The 12,791-nt window shown below is 42.9% G+C and overlaps 1 pseudogene; it reads left to right on the top strand.

Moving 5' to 3' along the window:
- The first annotated feature begins 549 nt into the window (after nt 1-549).
- LOC135536377 (trypsin-like) lies at nt 550-7,648 on the top strand (annotated as a pseudogene).
- Nucleotides 7,649-12,791: the final 5,143 nt, after the last annotated feature.

The raw sequence follows: 12,791 nt of genomic DNA, 5'->3' as shown, positions 1-12,791 counted from the left end.
CTAACGTCTGAAGCCTTGACATGCTTTGAAAGGCGGCTCATGGCTCACATCAACACAATTATCCCAGAAACCCTAGACCCACTTCACTTCACTTGCATCAGATCCACAGATGATGCAATCTCTATTGCACTACACACTGCCCTTGAACAGGAACACTTATGTGAGAATGCTATTCATTGACTTCAGCTCAGCATTCAACACCATAGTGCCCTCAAAGCTCATCACTAAGCTAAGGACCCTGGGACTAAACACCTCCCTCTGCAACTGAATCCTAGACTTCCTGACGGGCCACCCCCAGATGGTAAGGGTAGGTAAGAACACATCCGCCACGCTGATCCTCAACACGGGGCCACTCAGGGGTGTGTGCTCAGTCCCCTCCTGTACTTGTTCTCTAATGACTGCATGGCCAGGCACAACTCCAACACCAGAATTAAGTTTGCTGATGACACAACAGTGGTAGGCCTGATCACCGACAAGGCTGAGACAGCCTATAGGGAGGAGGTCAGAGACCTGACTGTGTGGTGCAAGGACAACAACCTCTCCCTCAACATGATCAAGATAAAGGAGATGATTGTGGCCAATAGGAAAAGGAGTAACGAGCACGCCCCTGTTCTCATCTACGAGGCTGTGGAGGAGCATGTTGAGAGCTTCAAGTTCCTTGGCATCCACATCACCAACAAACTAGCATGGTTTTACATGAGCACGCCCCTGTTCTCATCTATGAGGCTGTGGAGGAGCATGTTGAGAGCTTCAAGTTCCTTGGCGTCCACATCACCAACAAACTAGCATGGTTTTACATTCCAAGACATTCGTGAAGCACACCAAGACATTCGTGAAGAGGGCACGACAAAGCCTATTCCTCCTCAGGAGACTAAAAAGATTTGGAATGGGTCCTCAGATCCTCAAAAGGTTCTTCAGCTGCACCATCGAGAGCATTCTGACTGGCTGCATCACTGCCTGGTATGGCAACTGCACCGCCTCCAACCACAAGGCACTTCAGAGGGTAGTGCATACGGCCCAGTACACCACAGTGACCAAGCTTCCTACCATCCAGGACCTCTATACCAGGCGGTGTCAGAGGAAGGCCCTAAAAATAGTCAAAGACTCCAGCCACCCTAGTCATAGACTGTTCTCTCTGCTACCGCATGGCAAGCGGTACCGGAGCGCCAAGTCTAGGCCCCAGAGGCATCTAAACAGCTTCCACCCCAAGCCATAAGTGTCCTGAACAGCTAATCAAATGGCTACCCCAGACTATTTGCATTGCGCCCCCCCCCCCCCATGCTGCTGCTACTCTCTGTTACTATCTATGCACAACCAATTAAATAAATCTACCTGCATCTACATAATTACCTCAATTACCTTGACTCCGGTGACCCACATGTTGACTCTGTACCGGTACCCCCTGTATACCCTGTATATAGCCCCGCTATTGTTATTTACTGCTTCTCTTTAATTATTTGTTATTCTTATCTCTTACTTTTTTAAAGCATTGAAACTGTGATTTTGGTTAATAGGAAAGTCAGTTAAGAACAAATTCTTATTTACAATGACGGCCTACACCGGCCAAACCCGGAAGAGCTGGGCCAATTGTGCGCCGCCCTATGGGACTCCCAGTCACGGCTGGTTGTGATACAGCCTGGATCAACAATAGACTAGTCTAACCAGACCACATTCCTATTGTTCACTGTTGAGTTTCACTCACTTGACACAGTGATACTACTGTTTAGATGTTTATTCATCACATGCGCCGAATACAAAAGATGTAGACCTTTCATTAAAATGCTTACTTATACAAGCCCTTAACCAACAATGCAGTTTTAAGAAAACCCCTAAAAAAGTAAGAGATAAGAATAACAAATAATTGAAGAGCAGCAGTAAATAATGTGCTAATAATGGGCCAATGTGCTTTTGGAACTGCTGTCGTGGTAATTGAGGTAATTATGCACATGTAGGTAGAGTTATTAAAGTGACTACGCGTAGATAATAACAGAGAGTAGCAGCAGCGTGGGGGAGGGGGTAATGCAAATAGTCTGGGTAGCCATTTGATTAGCTGTTCATGAGTCTTATGGCTTGGGGGTAGAAGCTGTTTAGAAGCCTCATGGACCTAGACTTGGTGCTCCGGTACCGCTTTCCGTGTATAGCAGAGAGAACAGTCTATGACTAGGGTGGCTGGAGTCTTTGACAATGTTCAGGGCCTTCCTCTGACACTGCCTGGTATAGACGTCCTGGATGCCAGGAAGCTTGGCCCCGGTGATGTACTGGGCCGTATGCACTACCCTCTGTAGTGCCTTGCGGTCGAAGGCCATACAGATGTCATACTAGGCAGTGATGCAACCAGTCAGTATGCTCTCGATGGTGCAGCTGTAAAAGATTTTGAGGATCTGAGGACCCATGTCAAATCTATTCAGTCTCCTGAGGGGGAATAGGTTTTGTCGTGCCCTCTTCACGACTGTCTTGGTGTGCTTGGACCATGTTAGTTTGTTGGTAATGTGGACGCCAGGTTGGCGTCTTGGTGGACGCCAACCTGCTCTACTACAGCCCCGTCGATGAGAATGGGGGAATACTCGGTCCTCCTTTTCCTGTAGTCCACAGTAATTTCCTTTGTCTTGAGAAAAAAGAATGAGGCTAAGAATATAACAATGGATGTTCCAAACATTATATTCTGGAAATGCCAGTTTGTTTGTGTATGGTCTTTCCGCCCTTAGAAGGACATCCACTGAGCGGCACTGAATGGTGTATAAACAAAAGGGTTGATATGACAAAAACCCTATCAGCATTGAGTTACCACAAGTTTCACCTAGAGCCAATATTCTTGCCTAGTGGGTTGTTTCTGTGACATATATATGTAGTGTATGCACAGAGCCTTCGGAAAGTATTCAAACACATTGAATTTTTCCACATCTTGTTAAGTTACAGCTTTATTCTTAAATGGATTCAATACTTTTTTCCCCTCGAGCATACTACACACAATACACTATAATGACAAAGCGAAAACAGGTTTTTAGACATTCTTGCTAATTTATTAAAAAATAAAAACAGAAATACCTTATTTACATAAGTAAATACAGTTGAAGTCAGAAGTTTACATACACTTTGTTTGGAGTCATTAAAACTCGCTTTTCAACCACTCCACAAAATTCTTGTGAACAAACTATAGTTTTGCCAAGTCGGTTAGGACATCTACTTTGTGCATGACACAAGTAATTTTTCCAGCAACTGTTTACAGACAGATTATTTCACTTATAATTCAGTGCATCTCAATTCCAGTGGGTCAGAAGTTTACATACACAAAGTTGACTGTGCCTTTAAAACAGCTTGGAAAATTCCAGAAAATGATGTCATCGCTCTAGATGCTTGGGACCACGCAGCTGTCGTACTGCTCCGGATGGAGATGCGTTCTGTCTCCTAGAGATGAATGTACTTTGGTGCAAAAAGCGTAAATCAATCCCAGAACAACAGCAAAGGACCTTGTGAAGATGCTGGAGGAAACGGGTACAAAAGTATATTTTTCTACAGTAAGTCCTATATCGACAATTTGAAAGGCTGCTAAGCAAGGAAGAAGCCACTGCTCCAAAACTGCCATAAAAAAGCCAGACTACTGTTTGCAACTGCACATGGGGAAAAGATCATACATTTTGGAGAAATGTTCTCTAGTCTGATTAAACAAAAATAGAACTGTTTGGCCATAATGACCATTGTTATGTTTGGAGGGAAAGGGAAGAACACAATCCCAACTGTGAAGCACGGGGGTGGTAGCCTCATGATGTGGGGGTGCTTTGCTGCAGGATGGACTGGTGCACTTCACAAAATAGATGGCATCATGAGTAGGGAAAATTATGTGGATATATTGAAGCAACATCTCAAGACATCAGTCAGGAAGTTAAAGCTTGGTCACAAATGAGTCTTTGTGTGCCTTTCCAATTCACGTCCAATCAATTAAGTTTACCATGCGTGGACTCAAATCAAGTTATATAAACATCTCAAGGATGATCAATGGAAACAGCATGCACCTGATCTCAATTTCGAGGCTCATAGCAAAGAGTCTGAATACTTATGTAAATAAGGTATTTCTGTTTTTTTATGTTTAATACTTCTGCAAACATGTCTAAAAACCTGTTTCCACTTTGTCATAATGGGGTATTGTGTGTAGATTGATAAGGAAACTTTTTTATTGAATCCATATTAGAATAAAGCTGTAACGTAACAAAATGTGGAAAATGTCAAGCGGTCTAAAAATGTTCCTAATGCACTGGCTATCATTTTGTAGGGCTTCATTCTATTTTGATAGAGCCACAAACTGTAAGATTTCCAGCTACTTAAAGGGATAGTTCAGCGATTTTACATATTTAGATACTTGTTTCCTCCCCCATTTAGCATATCTCTTTAAGCCAAAGGTATTCAAACTTTTTTTCAGCATCCTTATAATCGATACATTTACATTTCTTTTAAACAAATAAACTTTAAATTCATAAAATGTTCATCTCTTATCAAAATTAAGATAATCAATAAATACATTTAATGAATACATTTTATTTTTCAAATTATACTGGTAACTGTAAACCCCTTTAATAACACCAATCCACTCTCTCTCCACCAGGTGGCCATTCACAGGCAAATGGTATGTTGCTGTTATTGCATGCAACTGCATTGCTTCATATCAGCTAGTGTATCTTCCTCAATGCTCTTCTTATACTGTGAGGGATTTGTGTGTTCAATCATGAGCGGTCTCCAGTGTGTGGCATTGCTTCTCTCAACACAAAGATTGTCGGGGGTCAGGATGCAGCTGGCCATGGCAGGTCAGTCTGCACAACTCCAACAGCCATTTTTGTGGAGGCTCACTTATCAACAAAGAGTGGGTGCTGACTGCCGCTCACTGCTTCCCCAGGTAGAAAGTCATAACCTTACCCGTCTCCAACCCATATATTATGTCATGGAGATATATTAATATCTATACGCTGTCTTTGTCTATGTTTAATTTTTTTACCTTTATTTTACTAGGCAAGTCAGTTAAGAACAAATTCTTATTTTCAATGACGGCCTAGGAACAGTGGGTTAACTGCCTGTTCAGGGGCAGAACGACAGATTTGCACCTCGTCAGCTCGGGGATTCGAACTTGCAACCTTTCGGTTACGAGTCCAACACTCTAACCACTAGGCTACCTGCCGCCCCATAGATCATGTACTGAATGATCTATTTTATTCATGTATTAATCACTTAATTCAGAGAACTAATTCAAAGTATAATGTCTTTGGGTATTTTTTTTTTCAAATAATTAAATTTAAGATGATAAATGTACATGTAACTGCCAAAATACAGGACATGTCAAAATATAAAGTGTCTTAATAGGGTGTTGGGACACCATGAGCCACCAGAACAGCTTCAATGTGCATTGGCATAGATTCTACAAGTGTCTGGAACTCTTTTGGAGGGATGTGACACAATTCTTCAATGAGAAGTTCCATCATTTGGAGTTTGTGGTGGAAAACCAATCTCCAATAAGTGTTCAATTGGGTTGATATCTGGTGGCTGACACACACACACACGCACACACACAACTTTTAACCCCCTATGATCCTCTGAGACTCCTCTTCAAAGTCACTTCTAGCCATGGTAGCCAAAATAATGTGCAACTGGATGTATTTATACATGAGCCTGAAGGTTACGGTGTGCTTCCCAGTCAAAACAGTTTGTGCATATATTATGACGATGTTTTAGTTAATTTTGGTGTTCGACAGCATACAGGTTTATTCGGCTGTTCAAGCACACCATTTTTATTTTTCTTGAGGCAAGCTGAAGTTTGGTAGCGGAAGTCTATGCCCCTTCGTCGGTGATTGGACAACAGTAGGCATTCTTCAATGAAATGTGTGTTGTCATCCAACGGCTAGTTTTCATTCACATTTTTTCCTTTGAGAATTACTGCACTAAACATCTTAGTTTGATGTAAAAATGCGCGACTAAGACCTCCTCGGCCAAAAACTCCAAATTAATTACAGGTTTCTTGATTTATCTTAGATTATTTATCTTGATTCTGACTTTTGAGGAAGTATTAATGTATGTTGTTGCCACAGCGTCTCAAGAGAGACAAACAGTAACATCATTTAAAAAACACAGACCATCACAGAATGTGCGTTTTAAACCATTTCACCTGCGTTTATATTGAACATCATCTGCATTTATAAAATGCAGCAAGATATCTTTTCTGCTTTTTATATTTCATTTTCTGCTTGAAAAATACAAAATCCTGCATTTTAATGGTGATGGGATGTTAATTGCTTAATTGACTCAGGAACCAAACCTGTGTGGAAGCACCTGCATTCAATTGACTTTGTAGCCCTCATTTATTCAATTGTTTCCATTATTTTGGCAGTTACCTGTATGTGCTTGCTAGTTTGTACTGTACTTGTTTTAAAGCACTTTATTAATGGTTGTCAAATAAGTTGTAGGAGTGGTAATGACTCCAGTGAGGTGACATTGTCTCTCTAAAATACATCCCTGAATTGTATTGTGTAAATGGCATCAGCAAGCCCACTAATTCTAATCACATTAGTGACTAACATTAGTTAGTCTCAACTCTCTTCATTCTCAGCACCAGCACGTCCGGCCTGCTTGTCTACCTGGGCCGGCAGAATCAGCAAAGCATCAACTCCAACGAGGTATCCCAAACGGTCTCTCAGATCATCTGCAACCCGAACTACAACAGTGCAACCAGCGACAATGACATATGTTTGCTGAAGCTCTCATCACCTGTCACCTTCACTGACTACATCCAGCCGGTCTGCCTGGCAGCAGTGGACAGCACCTACTACGCTGGCACTAATAGCTGGGTCACCGGATGGGGCAATATCAATAGTGGTGGTGAGATCTGATTGTCCCGATGCTGACTTTGCATTGACAAGCCATACATACCCTTTATGTACCTGTAAATATATACGCTTTTTTGCAAGTAAATGTTGTTCCAATACAGTTGCAGCAGAAAAGAAAGGATCAGAAATGTATACAACAGAATATCAGCAAAAGTTGATTTCATGGTCTCTCCTCCTCGGTGCCTCTTAACCTCACCCGGGACCCTACAGGAGGTGACTGTGCCAGTAGTGGGGAACAGGGAGTGTAGCTGTCTCTATGCTGGATTTAGTTCAATCACAAACAACATGATCTGTGCTGGTCTACTGAGTGGAGGAAAAGATTCCTGTCAGGTGAGGGATGCATGGCTGTGTTTCATTCCAAATAGTTGCAGAGCCAAAGCTGCAGTTTAGCTGCAGTTTGCAGAGCTATTATTCAATGACAATGAGATGATGAATCAAACCTCTAATGGTAATTTCATTGTTCACTGACCCTGATGATTAACCCGGTGCAAATAAAGTATGCACTCACTACCGTAAGTCGCTCTGGATATGATCATCTGCTAAATTACTAAAATGTATCCGTCTACAGGGAGACTCCGGGGGGCCAATGGTGAGCAAACAGGGTCTGGTCTGGATCCAGTCTGGGGTTGTTAGTTTTGGACAAGGCTGTGCCGAAGCAAATTTCCCAGGAGTGTACACCAGAGTGTCCCAGTACCAGACCTGGATCAACAGCCAGATCAGCACTGACGTGCCAGGCTTCGTCACCTTCTCCTCCAGTGGGACTGACTCTGATCTCAATGTCACCTGTAATGCACTGTCCAGTGGGGCCACACTCTTCTCCTTTTCTCATCTCTCTCTCTCTCTCTCTCTCTCTCTCTCTCTCTCTCTCTCTCTCTCTCTCTCTCTCTCTAATAGATGATTAACTTTACTCACTGTATGTGATAAGTACTGGAATAGTATGTTTATACACTGAACCAAAAGTGATGGTTTTATTTTAATATGAATCTACTAATACTTGTTGATTGTGATTGTTAATGGAATTTGTGTTTAAATGAATGATTAGAATATTCCACCCTGAAACCATAAAATTGTATGAAATTGATTAGGACCATAAAATTATTATTAATGATGTGTGTAATTTTAGTCAGAATTAGGGTAAAACAATATCTTTGTACAAAATGTCTTTATAGTATCTTGAACACAGACTGTCTGAGCAAAATTCAGTGCCGACCTTGGCTATGGGCCAGAGAGATTTGGGAGAGGGCAGGGAGTACTTCTTATGGCATCCCTAATCTTGGGGGAGGACAGGGTAGGGAGACTGTATGTGCGTAGGATACCTTCTGTTTGTGTGCAAAAGTATGTGCGTAAGGAGCTAGTATAAAATTAATAGTTTTGTACAACTGTTACGCACGCCTCTATGAAGAGGGAACGCAACACCCTGCTACAACTCAACTCAAAGATGAAAGGGGAGCTACTACCGTCGAGAAATTCTTACAGACTGTACGATAGTACCCTACCATCCCCAGGAATCTGAACAACTGGCGGTGGGTCGTGGGAGCAGGAAAAGCAACAATTGCTTCCACTTTGCCAGATGCTGGGCGCACTTGACCTCGTCCCACTTGTTTCCCCAGGTAAGTCACCGTAACCTTCCCAAACTCACACTTGGCCAAATTGAGGGTTAAAGAAGCATTCTCCAACCACTGAAACACACTTTTCAAAGTGGAGAGATGACCAGACCAAGTAGACAAATGTATCACCACATCATCCAGGTAAGCAGTACAATTTGGCACATCTGCAAACACAATGTTAACTAGACGCTGAAAAGTAGCAGGTGCATTATACATGCCAAAGGGCATCACCGTGTATTGTACAAAGTTATCAGGCGTAACAAAAGCCAAGATGTCAGAAGCTCGAGAGGTCAGTGGCACCTGCCAATAAACTTTTAGCAAATCTAACTTACTAACTTAAGCAGCAGAGCCAATTCGATCAACGCGGCAGGGTAGTCTGGTGGTTAGAGCGTTGGACTAGTGACCGAAAGGTTGCAAGTTCATATCCCCGAGCTGACAAGGTACAAATCTGTTGTTCTGCCCCTGAACAGGCAGGTAACCCACTGTTCCGAGGCCGTCATAGAAAATAAGAATTTGTTCTTAACTGACTTGCCTAGTTAAATAAAGGTAAAATGCAGTCATCTAAGCGAGGTAGAAAAAAATAATCAAACTTTGTAACTGCATTTACACGACGATCGTCCGTGCATAAGCGAGACGTACCATTAGGCTTAGGAACAAGAATACACAGAGAACTCCAGGAGCTGTTAATGGGTTTTGCCATGTAATTCTGTAATAAATAAGCTACCTCCCTCTTCTTTGAATTAACCCGGTACGGATGCTGACGTATAGGAACAGCGTTCCCCACATCCACATCATGTTCCAAGATGGACGTGCGACTTGGAACGTCCTGAAACACACTGAGAACTGTTTATCAATAGGATAAGATTCTTTGTTTGATCGTTATCCAAATGTTCCATTTGAGAGGGTAACTTCTACAGCATCTCCGAATTACATGCAACATGCGTTTTTGAGACGAGGAGAGAGACTTTTGGGCTAATGCACAGGTGGCGTTCAGTCTCTCCCGCATCTTACTGACATAATCCAACACATTTTTAGGGGCACTACTGGGTGTAGGAGATGAGATATGCTCCTTCAAAACTTTCAGCGGACCCCGTGGGGTGTGTCCAAACACAAGGTCAGTAGGGTTGAACCTAAGGACTCTTGTATCGTTTCCCTAATAGCAAATAGGACAAATGGCACCCCCTCATCCCAATTGGTACTGGTATCCATGCAATACTTGCGTAGCATTGCCTTCAGCGTCTGATGCTAGCATTCGAGAGCCCCTTGACTCTCTGGATGATACGGACTGGAGACCCGATGGGAAATACACAGCGTCTTTAACACAGCGTCATTTAACACACTTTAACAGTTTGGACATAAAGTTGGATCCCTGATCAGTTTGGATTACTTTAGGGAGTCCAAATGTAGAGAAGAACTTCACTAGTGCCTTCACCACAGTCTTAGCCATTATCGTATGGAGAGGAATAGCCTCTGGGTATCGAGTAGCACTGCACATTATTGTTAGTAGAAACTGGTTACCTGACCTGGTTTTCGGCAATGGACCTACACAACGACTACCGCCCCGTAGCACTCACTTCCGTCATCATGAAGTGCTTTGAGAGACGAGTCAAGGACCATATCACCTCCACCCTACCTGACACCCTAGACCCACTCCAATTTGCTTACCGCCCAAATAGGTCCACAGACGATGCATTCTCAACCACACTGCACACTGCCCTAACCCATCTGGACAAGAGGAATACCTATGTGAGAATGCTGTTCATCGACTACAGCTCTGCATTTAACACCATAGTCCCTCCAAGCTCGTCATCAAGCTCGAGACCCTGGGTCTCGACCCCGCCCTGTGCAACTGGGTCCTGGACTTCCTGACGGGCCGTCCCCAGGTGGTGAGGGTAGGTAACAACATCTCCACCCCGCTGATCCTCAACACTGGGGCCCCACAAGGGTGCATTCTGAGCCCTCTCCTGTACTCCCTGTTCACCCACGACTGCGTGGCCACACACGCCTCCAACTCAATCATCAAGTTTGCGGACGATACAACAGTGATAGGCTTGATTACCAACAACGACGACACGGCCTACATAGAGGAGGTGAGGGCCCTCGGAGTGTGGTGTCAGGAAAATAACCTCACACTCAACGTCAACAAAACTAAGGAGATGATTGTGGACTTCAGGAAACAGCAGAGGGAACACCCCCCTATCCACATCGATGGAACAGTAGTGGAGAGGGTAGTAAGTTTTAAGTTCCTCGGCATACACATCACAGACAAACTGAATTGGTCCACCCACACAGACAGCATCGTGAAGAAGGCGCAGCAGCGCCTCTTCAACCTCAGGAGGCTGAAGAAATTCGGCTTGTCACCAAAAGCACTCACAAACTTCTACAGATGCACAATCGAGAGCATCCTGGCGGGCTGTAATCACCGCCTGGTACGGCAACTGCTCCGCCCACAACCGTAAGGCTCTTCAGAGGGTAGTGAGGTCTGCACACCGGGGGCAAACGCATCACCGGGGAAGGCAAAAGATCATCAAGACCTGCCCTCATCCAGGACACCTACACCACCCGATGTTAAACAGGAAGGCCTTTATAAAGATCATCAAACCTCTTACACCTATGGGACAACAACCACCACAAAAAGATGCCACTGCCTGTTCACCCCGTGTCTATCATCCAGAGCTTCAGGCAAAACCAAGATGACTTGGCATCCAGTGACAAGGATTTTTGAGGCATCAAAACGCTGGGACTGCAGCATTGAGACTGGAAAAACAGCTTCTATCTCAAGGCCATCAGACTGTTAAACAGCCACCACTAACATTGAGTGGCTGCTGCTAACACACTGACTCAACTCCAGTCACTTTCAAAGGTAAATGATTTTATTTATTTGGTTATCTGGCTTTTGTGAAAATGTTGCGTGCTACATGCTACACAAAATGCTATGCTAGCTTAGCATACTCTTACACAAATTAGTCAATTTCTATGGTTCAAAAGCATATTTTGAAAATCTGAGATGACAGTGTTGTTAAGAAAAGGCTAAGCTTGAGAGCAAACGCATTATTTTAATTTTATTTGCGATCTTCAGAAATCGTTAACGTTGCGTTATGCTAATGAGCCTGAGGCTTAGTCACAATCCCGGATCCGGGATGGGGAGTTTCAAGAGGTTAAACAACGCTACCTAATATAATGTTTACATACCCTACATTATTCATCTCATATGTATACGTATATGCTGTACTCTATATCATCATCATCTTTATGTAATACATGTATCACTAGCCACTTTAACTATGCCACTTTGTTTACATACTCATCTCATATGTATATACTGTACTCGATACCATCTACTGTATCTTGCCTATGCTGCTCTGTACCATCACTCATTCATATATCTTTATGTACATATTCTTTATCCCCTTACACTTGTGTGTATAAGACAGTAGTTTTGGAATTGTTAGTTAGATTACTTGTTGGTTATTACTGCATTGTCAGAACTAGAAGCACAAGCATTTCGCTACACTCGCATTAACATCTGCTAACCATGTGTATGTGACAAATAAAATTTGATTTGATTTGACAATCAATTATCACTCTTTAAAACGGTTCTACATAATTACCTCAATTACCTTGACTCCGGTGCTCCCACATATTGACTCTGTACCGGTACCCCCTGTAGATAGCCCCGCTATTGTTATTTACTGCTGCTCTTTAATTATTTGTTTTTCTTATCTCTTACTTTAAAAAAGTTTGTTATTTTCTTGAAACTGCGATTTTGGTTAAGGGCTTGTAAATTAAGCATTTCACCTGTTGTAACGGGGCATGTGACAAATTGATTTGATAAGCCAGTTCAGCGATTTTACACATTTTAACATTTGTTTCCTCCCTCTTTTAGCAAGTATTAATAACATCAGTCCACTTTCTCTCCCCCAGGTGGCCATGCACAGCTATTAAAAATGATTCATATCGGCTTTTTATCTTGTTGCTGTTTTCATACTTTGAGGGATTTGTGTTCTCTAGTATGAGCTGTCTCCCCTCTGTCTGTCTGGCTTCTCCAGTGTGTGGCACTGATTCTCTCAACAAAGATTGTGGGGAGTCAGGATGCAGTTGCAGGGAGCTGGCCATGGCAGGCCAGTCTGCACAGAGAGAGCAGCCATTTTTGTGGAGGCTCCTTTATCAACAAATTGCTGCTGCTTATTCCTTCTACTTCCTTCTTAAGCCCATTCCGTTTGTACCAAAACAGTTGGAGCAGACCACAAAAGTTCCAAAATTTACAATAAGTGTGTTTTAATTCAGTGTGACTATGAATCTACTGGTAAATGTGTTATTG

Source organism: Oncorhynchus masou, unplaced genomic scaffold (genome assembly GCF_036934945.1).
Source record: "Oncorhynchus masou masou isolate Uvic2021 unplaced genomic scaffold, UVic_Omas_1.1 unplaced_scaffold_6067, whole genome shotgun sequence".
NCBI classification, from domain to species: Eukaryota; Metazoa; Chordata; class Actinopteri; order Salmoniformes; family Salmonidae; genus Oncorhynchus; species Oncorhynchus masou.
Note: the sequence above shows the minus strand (reverse complement) of the source record. Positions and strands in the feature narration are given on the sequence as shown.